Source organism: Podarcis raffonei, chromosome 3, assembly GCF_027172205.1.
Source record: "Podarcis raffonei isolate rPodRaf1 chromosome 3, rPodRaf1.pri, whole genome shotgun sequence".
Taxonomy (NCBI): domain Eukaryota; kingdom Metazoa; phylum Chordata; class Lepidosauria; order Squamata; family Lacertidae; genus Podarcis; species Podarcis raffonei.
Genome location: NC_070604.1, coordinates 53,977,497 through 53,994,002, shown reverse-complemented (window position 1 = coordinate 53,994,002; position 16,506 = coordinate 53,977,497). Strand labels below are relative to the sequence as shown.

Genomic DNA, 16,506 nt, shown 5'->3' with positions numbered 1-16,506 from the left:
TCTACAAACACATCTACTAAGAAGCGAGCCCTAATGAGTTCAATGGGATAATTGTGTATAGGATAGCAGATTACATTACCTTTAAATTATACTTTGAAGACAAGTGCAAATGCCTTGCTGTCACTGCTTTGGGGACCACTGTGTGGGACCAAAAAGTGGCCTAGATATGCTATTCTACATAATCATATTAAAAAAACCTAAAAAGATGGAGTGTGTCTGTGTATTCCACCTAACACACACACACTCATGGACTGCAGTCAGATTGGGAAGCAATTTATTTTTTTCTTTGTCATATGAATGAAGACCAACAAAGTCATGTTATCTGAACTCACCCACATATTATTGCAAAACATTTGGCAGGCTGAATTGAGGATTTCATAATTCTGCGGGCATTACAAAGTACAACACTTCAGTGAATTCTATTTTACTGAAGAATAGGAAACAGATGTTCTGTGGTGGAAAGCAGACCTTCCATTCAAGAGGTGAGGTGCTAAACGCCAGTGTTCCTCCCTCCCTAATCGGTGGGAAAGTCAAGGAAAGTTTGGCATGGTCAAGCTCTCTTTTGGAGTTAAGAGCACCGGAGATCTACAGTGTAAATTTATGCATTCATTCAGTGGCTGAAAACGAACCAACAGGGGTGTAGCACAGGCAGCACCAGATTTTGGTGGCCCCAAATGGAAACTTTGAGCCTCTTTCTAGCATTTGGCCCAGCCCGAACTTACCTACCAAACCTGCCCACTAGGTCAGAAAACACCTACATTTCTATAGCTTGGCAAACTGTGAAAAGCATCAAGTCATTCTGATCAAACTAGCACCACCAGATCCCTATTCACGTTTCCTTGGATTGATTCATACAGGGTTGCTGGCGCGGATGATCACTGCGGGCGGATGAGATGACACGCTGGTTTTTCCAACTCTCTGACTCACTCTCACATCCTTGCAATGCAAAGCCCAGGCATTTTAAAAAAAGGAAGAATCTCTCCCTCTGTTCCAGTTTCCTTTCCGTTTCATTGGGCGGCTGGAAGAACCCTTCCCCAACAAAGCGCTCTGTCAGCTGGGCGCACCCACCCCATCCATCCCACAGGGCAACCCGAGATGCGATGTGCAGAAGCGAATCCCATTGCGCCCGCCTTCCCGAGTGGCGCGCGTGCCAATAAGAACCGGAGTCCCCTCTCTCCGCCTAACCCACCCCAAAAAAGCTTCGCCATAGGCCGGCTAGGGATGTCAGTCTTCCCTCCTCCTCCGCGCGTGCGTGCGTGCGCCCCCCCATCCTCTCCCCGCTTAGTGAACTGACGCAGGGGTGAGGAGGCGAGGGACGGCAAGGCAAGGCAGTGGAGGAGTCCAGGCTCCATCCGCGCGAGCTGGCCAGGAGGAGCGCCAAAGCAGCGATGCTGCGGTTGCGCCATCTGTCAGGAGCCTGGGTGGCGGTGGTGGGAGGAGGAGGGGAGGAGACAGACTGAAGCGGCTTTGGCTTGAGTCTTGGGCACAAAAAGAGAGAGAGAGAGGAGGCAACGGAGCCGCGCAGCGCGAGCCCATCTTCCTCAGGACAAGCAGCCCGCGCGCCAGACAAAGCTGCCGCCCCCTCCTCGGCCATTTGGCGCCCCCCGGCCGCTGAGGCAGGGGCGTCCACCCCACCCCACACCCTCCTCCCGTCGGTCCTCACGTTAAGAATAGCAAGGGGGAGCGAGCGACAGATATCGCCCGGAGCTTTTTTCCTCAGGAAAGGGGACGCCTGCCGCCGCCGCCCTCCGGACCCTGCAGAGAGCGCGAGGGGGAGGGGGCGTTGGGGGTGAAGGCGGCGCTGCAGACCCAAGTCCGGCTGCGCTTCAGGTAAGCACGAGAACGCGCCGCCCGGACTTCCCGCAGCCCCTGCCTTATAGAAGGGAGGGAGGGCAACGAGGCATGCGCCGGCTTTTGTACCACCGGGCTGGGTTCCCCGCTTTGTGCTGTCGTGTGTGTATGTGCGCGCGCGCGCTCTTCTCCTGAAGTGGCTCTGGGAAGATTGTCTTGCTGCATGTCGTTTCTCGCGCGGAGCTCCCACCTCTAGAGCCGTGTGTGTGAACGCCAGACCAAAGGGGGTGGGACCTAGAAAGGGAGTGATGATGGGACCAGAGGCATGGGTCCGTTTATAATTCGAGAGGCGTGGTGGTGGCTGGGCCTAAAGAAGATTTGGAAACCAGAACAGAACAATAACAATAACGGCATCGTCGAACATGGCAGAGAGGTGTGGATGGGGAGCCAGAATACTGTAATGTCATTTCTAAAGCATGGCATTCAACGTATTTACTAGCTCTCTAAAGCCCTGCTATTTCCATATGCCATTTGTGTCCAGCTCTTGTTGGATAAGGGTGCCCTGTGCTGGCGTCTGGGAGGAACAGTCTGCAGTTAAGAAGTTTTTCATTTGAGATTTATAGGATGTTGTGTGTGTGTGTGTGTGTGTGGCTGCCTGTCCCACGCCTTTGCAGAAATGCTTCATAGCTATCAAAAGCAGAGATTTGTGTGAGCTGCTGTCTGCTCTGTAGGATTGGCCCTTCTTGTGACCCTGCTGCTGACGGGGTTGGTGACTGGTGTGGCCATATGACAGGATTTTCAAAACAGGGGCACTTTGGAGATGATGCCTCTGATCTACAGAGTAGAGCTTGGGCTTTCTCAAATGAGGACTGCTGCCTGCTAGGTTCTACGTGCTGAGATGTTGTGGAATACAAAAACCTTCTTTTTAAAAAGAAGGGGATTCCGCTTCAGTATAAGGGACATTTGTCAACCCCTGATGGGGATGCATTGTGATTGCAAGAGGATCAATTAGATAATGTTTTGTGGCACGTTGAATGAGGGAGAGGGTGAGAATAACTACAATGATGTAATCCTTTAATAATTGATAGTTGTCCTATACAGTACAGTAGAGTTTTCCACATGCACAAGCTGCTTCCCCCTTCCTTCTTGGCAAAAATGCTGAAATTTGTCCAGATCCCCACCTTCTGAACTCACACAGACTGATGATTTTACTAGAGAGGGGAGGGGGGGAAACAGCCGAGATTCATCCCAAGGCTTTATGTGCTGCAACTTAAATGCAAAAAGGGGGAGTGGGGAAAATAATAAATAAAGTGACTCCTCCCCCTCTTGCAAATAGATCTTGAAGTGTGTGTGTGTGACAAAGAAGGCTTTCAGTGAAGAAAAGAGATTCACGCAATGCTCAAGGGTAGTAAGGTTTGAAAGAGACCCCCTTTCCCCCTCCCTTCTTCCTTTGGTTGTTTTTGTTATTATTTGCTTATTCCCTGGGGCTTCTTCTTTCTCTTTCTCCAGAAGATACCACTGAACTGTTCTCAGTATCTTTCCAGGCACATCTTTCCAGTTCCTAACACCACACATGGATTGCCAGCATTTTGCTGTGCCTGCAGAATCACAATTTATATGTTAAAGCCAGCTCTCTCTCCCCCTCTTTTTTAACCTGTGAAATATTAAAAAACCATAGAGTGATCTTTGCTGCTTCCATCAGGAAAGGTGGTGAATGAAGGGAAATTAGTAGAACATCAGGGGCACAATTCTGTGCATGTCTGGTAAGTCACATCAATATCAATGGGACTTACTCCCAGGTAACTGTGTATGGGATTGTAGCCTAAAAGACATAGTGTTTGTAAAATGCTTTCTCTCTCCCCCCGACCCCTGCTCCATTACTGTGGTACATTCATTTCTTATGCTCAGAAGTGGAGACAGGGTGTGTTAGAAAGGCATGCATAGAAATTGAAAATTCTTCCAGGATACTTACCTGCTCACATGTGTTCTCAGCCCCACATTCTTCTTTGTATTATCTGAAAAAATGTGTAACAATTTGTAGTTCTTTTAAACAAACTCTTCTCATGAGAACTCTGTCAGCATTTAAACAATTGTTGAGCACTTTTGGTTATGTTTGCAGACGATACAATTTGTTGTGGTTTAGTCTGAAAGGTAAATTTGAAGGGTCCTGTTTTTGCAGTTAATTTAGTTCATCTTTCAGTGACAGAAAAAGGAGAAGTTATTCAGATGCCCACCATTTTATTATAATTTACAGTTCTTGGACAAAATGTAAATTGAGTGCTCTAAAATAACCACTGATTGTAGGGAGCAAAGTGAAGCACGTGTTGATTCTTAAATTATGTCTGCGCTTTCTTACAGTGAAATCAAAGACAGTAAGATCCAAATTAGACATGATGGCAGCAACCCCTTGCCCATTTTAGATGTTTGGATCTGCAAACATCTCATGTAATGGGCTTCAGAATACCTATCTTGGATGAATTGTGCTTATTCTTTTTATAATTAAATTGGTATAATAAACTCTTGGTTCTAAAATTTGAGGTTGTAAAATATAATTTAATAATTTACAAGCTTTAGGGGCACAGAGCAAGTGAAATGGTAACTTTATTTGAATTACATGAATTACATCATGTTTAAAATGTGGGATGCAGTATTTTGGGTTGTACATATTGTATAGGATGTTTCTCAGGCTTCATGTTCAAGAAGCAAGAAGGAAAATACAGAAAACTGTAGCTGTTCCAGGCACTTTGTCAAATATACTATCTTCAGACTTTTCAGTACCATGCCAGAGGAAATGCTAGCATTATCTGCCTTTGCAACAGTGCCACAGTATTTTATGTGAGACAATTGGGGCAGAGAGCTGTATGTCTCTGCTGACCTTGCTATTTCAAAGAAATGCCTGGCACTTGCAAGGTGGTGGTGCTCATGTTGGTGCTACTTCATAAGGGTTGCAAGGAGCTGCATATACCGTAACGCTCATATCCGAAAAACACATACCGAAAATTTGCCTTAGCATTGCTGTTGTGCCATGCAATACTTTCTTTTTCTAGAATAGCAGTGCTAATTATTGCGATCGTTTTGAGCTCCTATCCACTCTGAACTTGACAGCACAGTTCATGCAGGTCCTATACTATCTGGTAAAAGTTAATGGGATCACTTTCAGTTGTTGTATCCTGACAATGTGGACTGGGTGTTGCAGGGGTAGGCCATCATGACTTTTAAGATCTAACAGTGATGGACTGACTGGCTTGATCCAGAGAGTGGTTAATGCCTCATTGTGGGAAAGTACATGGCTGCTGCCTTGAAAGGGAGTGTGGTGTGGTCCCTCTTGAAGAGGTTGTCCCTGGATCCCAAGGTATTAGATAACTACCATTCTGTTGCAAATATTTCTTTCCTGGGCAGGGGAATTGAGAGAGTGGTGGCTGGCCTGCTGCAGACATGCATGGATAATGTGTAGGCCCATTTCAGTTTGTATTCACCATTGAAACAGCTTTGGTCATCTTGATTCTTTATCAGGGGACAAACAGTGTTTGGTATCGCTGACCATGATATCCTTGAGCAGTTGTGCAGGTTGGGACTCAGTTACAGTGATTCTGCTTCTGACTGTGGGGTCATACTAGAGAGTAGCATTGAGGAGCTTCCACTCAGCCCCATGACACAAGGAACTTACTTGTCCTCCATGCTATTGAAATTCCTAGGAGGTTCATTTGGGAATCTGGAGCATGGTCTCACTGATTTACTGATGACACTGCATTACAAATGAATTAGGAGAGGTGGACCAATGTCTGGAAGCAGTGATGGCCTGAATGAGTGTCAGTAAACTGAGAATGAATCCTGACAAGATGGAGGAGCTACGGACAGGTGTTTCTTGGGTCCAAGAATTGGGGCAATTGCCTGTTTTGGAGTGGGTTGTACTTCTCCTGAAAAAACAGGTACATAGTTTGTGGGTACTCATTCATTCCAAGCTGTTGCTAGAAGCCTGAGTGATATCCAACTATGACTGGTTCACTAGTTATGGCCATTCCAGGACTAGGATAGCCCAGCTTCAACAGTATTAACCTCACAGTTTGACCTTGTGACCTTATGTGGCGGTATCCTTGAAGACAGTCCTGTAGCTGCAGCAGGTATAGAATCATAGAATCACAGAGTTTAGGATTGTAGAATCATAGAATTGTAGAGTTTAGTCAAGTAGCAGGATGGGCTCAGATGTCACTAATCCTTATAGAATTGCACTCTGTGTCTGTGAGCTACCAGATGTATTTCAATGTGCTAGCACTGATATATGAATGACTTGGGGCTGGAGCACTTAAAGGAGTGCTTCTTCTAATGCCTACCAGCTCATGCTTTGAGATCAGTGGGGGAAGCACAGCTCATGGTCCAGCCAATGAGTATGGGTTGTGGCGTTGTAACATGAAAATGAGTCTTCTCAGTGGTAGTGTGCCAACTGTGGAGTTCTCTTCTTGAAAAAGTGGGTCTGTCTCCTATGTTGACAAGCTTTAGGTCTGATTGTGCATTTGTTTGCCTGGGCTTGGAGGACATAAATGTGTTATGGAGTCCATGGGACAAATTCAACTAACTAGTCATGCCAGCAGAAGCCCACACAAGGACTTCCATTAGTGCAACAGGGCTTCCCCTGCTCCTCCTTCCAGGTGCCTCTCTTGCCACCCCAAGTTGGCTGTGAAGGGAATTGAGAGACCCCTAGAACAACACTGAGGTCAGGGGAGAAAGTAGAATGTTCCACCAGGGAAGCAGAAATACTTGCACTGGTGGAGTGGCCTGCTTAGCAGTACATTAAATTCCTCCCCAACAGTTTTACTATTGATGTTTGCTGCACTGTGTCTTTGATTTTAGCTACGCAGTTTTAGATGTTTTAATTATTGCTTTGTGTTGGTTATATTTTATTATGCTGCGAACCGCCCTGAACTCCTATGGGAGTAAGGGTGGTATAAAAATACATTGAATAATAATAATAGGAACGGCAGACTTCCAGCATAGCAATCTACTGTTACGGGTCTGAAAACCCTGAACACAATTCTGTGCTCTGTTGTCTTTGCACAGCGGGACATAGGATTTGAGTTTTTAATCATGTCAGAATAAATGTTCTTGACTGTAGTTCATATGTATGCTTTTGGAAAGAGTTGAGCTGCTGAAAACAGGCATTAACTACGCCTGGAACTGTGTCGTTATAATAATGAGCATCCTTTTCCCATAAGCGACATGGCCTATAGTGGATAATTGTTGCTTTACTGAGCAAATTCCATTTTTGCCTCTGTGAACCATATATACTTCATCAAGCAATATACATGTTAGAACATTCAGATGTGCTATTAATGTTTGAGCTCACATTGGCATTAGAAAAAACCTAAGTAGTAACAATTTTCTGCTACCCATCTGCAGCAAAATATTTATTTCTTACCTTCAGTACTGGGCACACAACTCATAACACTTGTAGTAATCTTTGTTACCACTTGATAGAGATGGCATGTTTGCATTCTTTGGAAGCAGTTGTCAGATGGACAAACAGTGGGCTTTTGAAGTAGGGATTATCTGGTGATTTTTTTTCAGAGGGTGCAAATGCAAGACATAGCATGTGACAATTTTTGCTTGTGGAGTTTTCCAACAAAGAAGATCACTCCTAAAACAGATGCTTCCTATGTATAAAACAGTGAATTTGCAGTTGTGGAATGTGTTAATACGCAACAGTTATCCTGCTTGAGGAGCCTGAGTAATGTTATCCAAATATATATATATATATGGAGCAGTATGTGAAGATACCATTGAGGCCAACAGCCCTATGGGCTTCATTAGGCATGATATGATTTGCAGTAAATTTATGGTCTAATAAAAATGTGATTGGACAAGTTAAAACTGTCTAGCCTCTGCAGAAGTATGATTCACATTACAGTATTTTTTAGTCATTGCAGTTAGACTAAAATTGCAGGTTTTGGGGATCCTATTTACCCCCAATTTATTATGCATTTTATTAATGCATTTTATTTATACATTCTGTTATTTGTTTATTTATATATATAGTCACTTTGTTTTTCCAGGCCAGCCCAAAGCAACTTACAACCAAACAAATAGACAGAGACCCCCCTCCCCGAGATAAATTAAAACCAAGAGGAAAAAGAAATACATTAAAAATATCCTGCCCACTTCCATAAGGCCACAGATAGTTAAAGGACAGAGGCCCAGTTATAAAGGGGGGGGAAATGCATGGCGCATAAAGATACACAATGATGGCACCATCATTGTATGGGGAGAGCATTCCACAAACAGGGAGCCACCACAGAAAATACTCGTTCTCATGTTGCCACCCTCAGACCTCTCATGGAGGGGGCACATGAAGAAGGGCCTCAGTTGATGAGTATGGGGTACAGATCGCTTCATATTTTTGCAATCTAGGAAACTGTAGGAAGTCTCAGTGACAGATGTTCAACAAAGTTTTGTAGCCTTAATTTGCACTGTTTGTCTTTTTCAGACTAAAGTAGTAAGGTTTGCTTCCCTGTTTAGGGACATTTTTAATATTTGATGTTTTATCGTGTTTGTAATATTCTGTTGGGATCCACCCAAAGTGGCTGGGGAAACCCAGCCAGATGGATGGGGTATAAATAATATTATTATTATTATTATTATTATTATTATTATTATTATTATATGCTGAGTGACTGTTAAATCTCCCTTTAAAATATTGTTGTGTAGCTATATTTTAGTAGTTCTGCTGGTAGGTCAAGCACAACAAGAAAAAAGAGCTAAAATTAATGCAAGCAAAATTAATAAGGCATAATTCTGTGTATACCCATGCAGATAACTGAATGCTGATGAATGTTGCAGTGAAACTCACATTTGGAAAATCCATGCATTATTTCATGATTTGGGAAGAACTGCTCCAGCATTATTAACTTTCAATTTGATAGGAATTCAAATTGTGTGCGTCTATGTGCTTAGGGTGCAATTTGTATTTGCCTCTTTATCAGTGAAACTGAACCCTTCTGCTGAAATAGTTTGTCCAGCCAACTCAATATTGTCCACTCTGACTGGCAGCAGCTCTCTTAATGCAGACTTCGACACTCTAGTACCTTCTAAATATTTTGAACTAGTAAGTAGTCCCAGCAGCCCCAGCCAGCATAGCTAGTTGTCTAATGTGAGTTGTAGTCCAAAACATCTGGAGGCATCAAGTTGGTCAATGCTGCTCTAATATATGACAAGGTGTTTTCAGCACTGCTACTTGGAGGTCACCTTTTTAGTGTAGACATTCTGTTTTTAAAAAACACGTAAAATGTATTGAATCCCAGAGAAAGAATAGCATTAAGCATACTCAGCATGCCTGCTTGTAATCAGATTTTTCCTATACGGTGACATGACTTGGTGACTTCACATGTCAGCAATGCAGAATGATGCTGTATTACAACATGAGCATTTGCTCTTTGGAAATTCTGTTTCATTCCACATAAAGCAAAATATTTGCATCATATATGATAGTCTGTCTGTGGCTGAGCAGCTGAAACTCTTGATTCCCCACCCCGTTAGAGTAGTTTAAGTAATTTTTTCTAAATCCCTTCATAGTGGTGTGGTGTGCAAAGAGAGAGTGGAACACTAGCATTACTATGGAGCCTCTGTGTTTAATGAATGCATCTCAGGAGTCAGCTGTTCTTCTTTTAGGGCTTGCACACGTATTACATTTTGGAAGTTCTTGCTCAGTGGAAAGGACTTGCATTCTTATAGACCAGGCTACAAACTCTAGTTAAGAGACACAGGGAAAATAAGAGGAAAGCCAGGCATGACCACAGGAAAAGAAGTTTGTGGTTGTGTTTTCAGAAAATGCAGAGAATTTCATCCTTTAGGTTTAGAGGAGGGTTTTTGGTTGTTTTTGTCTTTAGCTGGCATCTGAAATTGGAAAGCTAAATAAACTTTCCTGCCTTACACTTTAAAAAAAACTGCTGATGATCAGAGTTGCAGACTAAGGCTGCAATCCTGTGCACACTTATCTGGGAGCACGTTTTATGGGACAAATACAGCTTTCTTCTGAGTACAAGTGCATATGATTACACTCTACAATTGCCTTGTTTAGGCCTGACAATTTCACTCAGATTCAAGACTACTTCTCGCTTACGTTTCCTACCTGGGTATGGAATCCTTGGTTTAATAAACAGGCATCTTGTTGATTTAGTTGAGAATGATGCATGTGTGTGTTTTGCTCATTAAATATGTACAGACAGCATCAAGAAAGAATTGAGCCACTTTTAGATATAGTTCATTGGAAAAAGTGGCAATTTTAGTGTGTATGAGCTGTTCCCAACTAATAGCAAGTTTATGCATTTTGTACTTGAGAAACATATACATTTATAAAATGTAAAGTGAGAAATTGCCTTCAGCTGGCATCTTATTTCAGAGATGCTACAGGATACGAGCAGATTGCAGAGCCTTTCCTAGAACTTTAGTGACTTCAGCTTTGCTCCTGAACCTAAGATGCAGCACATTTCTCCAGTCTTCAGCTTTTTTCTTGTAGTCACTTCCTGAACAAATAATCTAGAGTTCAGAGAAAGGAAATGAGGGCAGTGAAGGCTGATGGGGCAACATGCCTCAAGGACTGAGCAAAAAAATAAAATAAAAATTACCTATTTTCTTTCTGGAGCATCTAGAATTTTCCTTCTCATGGGCTGGGATATAAAGCACTCCATGAGGCATGAGACACCATTGCGAGAAGAGTTGTTTGATGACAACTACCCATCATGCATGGAAATACTTTGTTCATGTGCTTCAATGGATCACAGATATGGTGTACTGGATAATGTGAAATTGTACACAGTAAAGCTTGTAGTTTATAGTGAATGGGATTTATTCGTGTTCATGAATTTATCTTAAAAAAATGTCCTCTCACGTTTTCTCTCTGGTTTTAGTATCCTGTGGTTTGAATTCTGAAAGTTAATCAATAGGTAGGTGCCTAAACCTGGACTTGGGAGACTCTGGTCTCTTCCAGCTCTGTGATTCTGTGGTAATCATTGTGAACCCATGAGTGGGTGGTTAGTTTGTAAGAAATGGATGGAATGGGCTTCAGAATTCTGGTAAATGTCAGGCTCAAAGGATTTCTTTTATGTTTTGTGAACTGTTACTGGAATGTGTTGTCTTTTTCTAGGTTAACTGTTCTAAAATGCTTGGAAGCACTACCAATACCACTTTGTCCTTTCAGCTCAGGGTGACTTAATAGCAATTTCATTGCCAATATTCTGGGCAGTGAAGGGTGCCAGAAGCAAACCAAGGGACACCTGATACCTTTTCACTCTTCCCAGCAAGCACTTTCATCTCTCCCCCAAATGATTTTTCCCCCTTTCCTTTTTGTGTCCAGGTAATTACTTTAGAGAGAGAGCCTACAGTCTATTAATATGGCTTCAAGATGGAAACCATCATTCTGTTTAGCAGCCATTATTCTGATAGATGATTTCACACACATACCCTTCAGAACAAGCAACACAAAACACTACTTTCAGGGGAAATCTTAACTTTGCCTTGAGGCATTTAGTCCATCTTACACCCCAAATATATACAATCACTCATTTCTTCGTGAGCTTGTATATCTTCTACACGTGAAATATGTTTAGTTGTGGCTTCAGAGGATTTGATAGTAATGCTTCTGCTGTTGCAAATTGAGCTTATGTATTTTCCCTCTAGCCTTAATTTTGCACAGGTAACTATACTTATTCATTTATTTAAGATATTTTTATGTTCTTTTCAATCTGTAAGCCAATTCCAAAACCGGTAAAGGTCGAAGGGTTTGAAAAAACAAAAACAAAAAACACCTCCAGCAAATAACTAAAAACAAGAAAATCAGCAAATTAAAAAAAAAAGCCCTAGAAGTTTAAAATCAGGGAATAAAATCAATTCATATAGAAACTTTTGGGTTCTGTCCATAAAGCCAGTTAAAATGCCTGGTGAATAAAATTACTTGACCTGCTGTACGAAACTTGGGAGTAAAGGTGGCATGTGAGTCTCTAGGGTATTCATAAGGGGGCCATCACCACCTGCCTCATTTCTGAATGTAAGGGAGCACAAAGAAGGGTCTCTTATGACAGCAAAACACAGAGCACATAGTTAAATGGTACAATTTGGTCCCACAACATGTAGCAATGGCTATCAACTTCAGTAGCTTTACAGGGGGATTCTGTTAATTTATTGGGGCAGGGAGGGATAAAGCTGTCAATGACTATCATATTTAGTTATTATGTACTACCTCCAGTGGCAGAAGAAGTATGTTTCTGAATATCGGTTGCCTGAGGAACATGAGTGGGGAGAGTGCTGTAGCACTCAGGTCTAGTTTGTGGGCTTCCTCCAGGCATCTAATTGGCCACTGTGAAATTAGATGGACATGTGTTCTAATCCAGTAGGGTTCTTCTTCTTATGCTCTTACGTCTCATTTCTTGTGATGTCCATTCAGGTATCTGTGTCCCATTCCGTATATGGTTGTTAAGGCTTTTGAAACTCATGCTGCCCAGAATTATGGCTGCAAACAAATAAGTCAATAGAGCTGTTTCTGGTGACTGTTTCTGTCATCTAGTCATTACATTCTGCACCAGTTTCCAAGGCAGCATCACAAAATTAAACTATGGGATTTGCTTTCATAAGATGTGGAAACGGCTGACAATTTAGGTGGCTTTAAATGGGCATTAGACAAATTGATAGAGGATATAGCTATCAATGGCTACTAGTCATGGTGGCTAAATGCATTCCGCAGGATCAACAGCAGGAAGCCTCTTGTGCTGCAGAACAAGAACAGGAGAGGACTATTGCCTTGATGTCCTGCTTGTGTGCTTCCCAGAGGGATCTGGTTGGCCACAGTGGGAAGCAGAAAGCTGGACTAGATAAGGTTCTGCTTTTCTAATGCTCATCTAAAGTTAAATGTAACCTTGTTTCTAGTATAAACAGCCTGCTGTTTTACAAATGTGTATTTTCAGAAGGCAGACACTTGTTATATGTGCTGAGAATAACTTTGTACACTGGACCATTAAAAAAACCAAATCCAGAAGATGGCAACAATATTACTGAACATTTTGTTTAATATACTGCAATCCACCAAAAGTGATCATTAACATATATTCTCCTATTCTATGTACCCTACTCTGAATTTAGTACCTGAGTATATTTTTTTTACAGATTATGATCAGACATTCTCCCTTGCTTTTGCTTTCAGTGGAGGAGTCTCACTTGCCTATGTGAGGCTACATCTCAGGTTCACAGCTATTGTTCTTTAAAAAATATTTGCAAACAAAGAAGAAAAATATTTTTGTTTAAATAATAGCTTTCAATTTGGAGATGAGGAGTTTATTAAATGAAAAGAGGACTCTGGGGTGGAGATGAATGGAACTGTTTTGCTGTATAGTGAAGTGACAGCCCCTAAGGTGCACTAAATTTTATCTATACAGCTCACTGCATTTTGATAGTTGCAATTATAAGCAGAGGCGGAAGATAAAGAGGGTTACCTTTTTTACAGTGACAGCTGAAGATTATAAATCAAAATATATTGGTATGAATGAATGATAAGTCAGTAGACTTTAGTTCAGAGGTAAGGAACTTGTAACCTCCAGAACTTGTAGTTCTGGATCGTCTAGGTTTTAGAGCTTCTCTCCTCTTGTTTTGCCTGGTGCTGTCCTTTATCTCCTTTGTTGTATACTGGAAAAGAGTAGCAGGAATCTTCACTATTTTTATCTATTATATACTGTATTTTGGAAGGTTGTTTGTTTGTATGTATGTTTGTTCTCTATGGGTTCAGCCACATCTCAAGATGTAATCACCAAACTTGGCATGATGGTTCCTGAGGTGGGGCAGCGGACTTTGTCGCTATTTGGATGCCAGGTGCCATTTTGAATCAAGATGACAGACAAAAGCACCAGTTTCGTGTGACTTCATGCATTTTTGGCATAGGTTCAGCTGCCTCTTCACTGAACTTGGCATGAGGGTTCCTGAGATGAGGGTGGCGGTCTTTGCAGACATTTGGATGCTGGTCACCATTTTGAATCAAGATAGTGGACCAAAACATAACTTTACCTGATTTTTGGTATGATGGATCCAAATTCACAAATTACACTATCCATTTAAAAATCACAATATTTATTGCTTTCTAAAAATTCCCAGGCATCACCAAGCACTCCTCATTAGTTGTCTATATATGGCTGGGGCAGGGTGTGTATTTGTGTGCAGAAAAGTAAAATCTGTTTCTTATATGGACTGTTGACAGATTTTAATGAGATTAAGATTCGACTTACTGTTTGAGAACAGCAGTGAATAAATACTACTAACAAAGTCTCAGTTATTAAAAGCTCTTGCATGTCTGCGTGTTGGCCATGTGGCTGTTACAAATTAGTGAACATACATTTTAAAAATGTTTTTCATTCCTAATTGCATTAAAAAAAAACATCTCAGAGTTTTGTTTATTCACACTGCTGCTGAACCTGTAAATCCAGCTGTGTCACTGTGTCCACTCTGTGCTGGGCCTCAGCTAATATTATTGAGGATGCAAATTCTATGGAGTTGTTCTATGGACAGCAGCCAAAATAGAAACTGTTTTGAAATTCCTATAGTTGCTTCCCATAGGAGAGACCAAGGAGCCAACATATGGCAGCAACTTGTACATGCCACTGTTGTGACCTGTATAATTTTAAACTAGTGACCCTGAAGTATCTTGATGTTATGTATCTTGGATTCCTCTGATCTCCTGTTCATTTGCATGTTACACACTACTGTCTGCATTGCAGACCTTAAGAAAATGTCAGATTGTAAAATCCCATGAGTAACTTTAAGAGTTTGACCTAAATCCTTGCAGCAAGTAGAAACTTAATTAAGCTAGACAGCTGCACTCTTGGCCCCAGTGATTTTGCCAAATATTGCAAATTCTGCAAATATTGTCTCATCTTGCCTTTAGATGTGCCATTTATGTAGCTGCTACATAAGAACATTTAAAATGTTCTTGTAACATACTTGCTTCCAGTGATTTCTGAAAGTCTTTTTGGGTCTAATTCATTGTAATACAATTCATTTTATGACTACATGCCCATTTTTTGGTGTGAAAATGTAATGATTTATATATATGTATAATTGGCTGGCATCCTGTGGCGCCAGAGAAAAAGACTTGCCAATCTCAAGAGTGTCATCTGATTCCTAGTTTTGCAAGCTGCTGTGATCTCTTCACAATATTAAAAATTAAAGCAAAGCAACGTTACGATGATTACAAAAGGCTTGGTATTTTGGTTGTGGGTTCTAAGGGTTCTGCTTATAAGGAAAGAGACCTAGATGCAAAAAGAAACCTTTTAGAAAGAAGTCTTAGGAGGAGGAAGAAGTTTTTTGTCTGATTTGCAATTCAGTGAATAGATTGAGTATTCACTAGTTTCTGGCATTGTTCACCTACGCTGAAGTTACTGGCAAGCTAAAATCTGGAGTGGAATCTCCTTTACTAACATATGAGCATGAATGTCAAGTGAGCAAAATAAATTGTATAGGTTAAGAGAATATAGGAGGAAACATGCTTTGCCGTCATACTTTAAAACATCACATGCTGAGTAGTAAAAACAGCAGATAATAAGAGGATTTGTTGCTGAGTTTGTTTTTTTCAGTGGCTGCTGTGACATTTAAATATGGAGCAGAATATGTAGCAATGGATTTCTAGCTCATCCTGTATGGTGGCATATAAACACTTTGATATATTTAAAAACTGGTTCATATGAGAATGAAAACAAAATCTTCTTGTCCTCAAAGAAAACAGCAGAAACTTCTTGACTTGGCTTTGACACAAAGCGACGTTTGCATGAGAGCCCCAGCTGTTGCCTGAGATGAGCTACTGCTGTATTATTTCATTCAATATGCAGGTATGTATGTCATGTTCTTAATGAAATTGTGAAACCTTGTAAAAAGACACTGTTAGGCCTTGACCCCTTAAAAGCACTGTCTAAGTTGTTTACTAGAACCAGCTGAGAAATTATTCAGATGGACCTGGTTGGAGTATTTGGGAACCTGGGTATCTGAGAATACAAGTTAACCAACCACTGAATGTTGAAAAGTTTTGCATTTTTTATTTTTAAGTTACAGTGGTACCTCTGGTTACATACGCTTCAGGTTACAGACTCCGCTAACCCAGAAATAGTACCTCAGGTTTAGAACTTTGCTTCAGGATGAGAACAGAAATCGTGCTCCGGCAGTGCAGGAGCAGCAGGAGGCCCCATTAGCTAAAGTGGTGCTTCAGGTTAAGAACAGTTTCAGGTTAAGAACAGACCTCCAGAACAAATTAAATACTTAACCTGAGGTACCACTGTATTTTATTTCTCTTCCTTGTTAGCCTTTCCCAGATTTAACAAGAAACATGGCAAGAAAGTGCTGAAACATGCCGTCTTCTTTAACAATTTTTTTCTTTTACATAGGTTATTATGTGCCACCAAAAAATCTGTATGATATTTGAGTTTCATAAATGTTAAGGGCATTGGGTTCCTTTGCAGGTTCAGAACTTGAGTGGCACTGGTATGTGTCGCTCAATACCAGAGTCACTGGTATGTGACTCTGAAAATCATTTCAGAGTCAGACACTTGTGAACACTAATTCTGAAATCTTGATTTGTAGTGTTCCTGCTTTCAGAGAGGAAAGGTTGGGGAAACAGAGGAGAGATCTTTCACATGAATTTATTGCCTAGAGGATAAAAGGAACCTGGGGAGATCAGTGTTGTGTCCAAATTGCTCTCCA

General features: G+C 41.4%; 1 protein-coding gene across 11 annotated transcripts in view; it reads left to right on the top strand.

Moving 5' to 3' along the window:
- The first annotated feature begins 1,292 nt into the window (after positions 1-1,292).
- FYN (FYN proto-oncogene, Src family tyrosine kinase) overlaps positions 1,293-16,506 on the top strand; it is a 114,499-nt gene continuing 99,285 nt past the window's right edge. For 6 of the 11 annotated variants that reach the window (XM_053381702.1, XM_053381695.1, XM_053381698.1 and 3 more), the window contains exon 1: positions 1,294-1,830. The gene's annotated coding sequence lies outside the window, so the exon portion shown is untranslated. Of the gene's footprint in view, positions 1,831-15,531; positions 15,642-16,506 lie in introns of all 11 variants that reach the window. The other 5 variants (XM_053381700.1, XM_053381699.1, XM_053381696.1 and 2 more) reach the window with 2 other exon arrangements.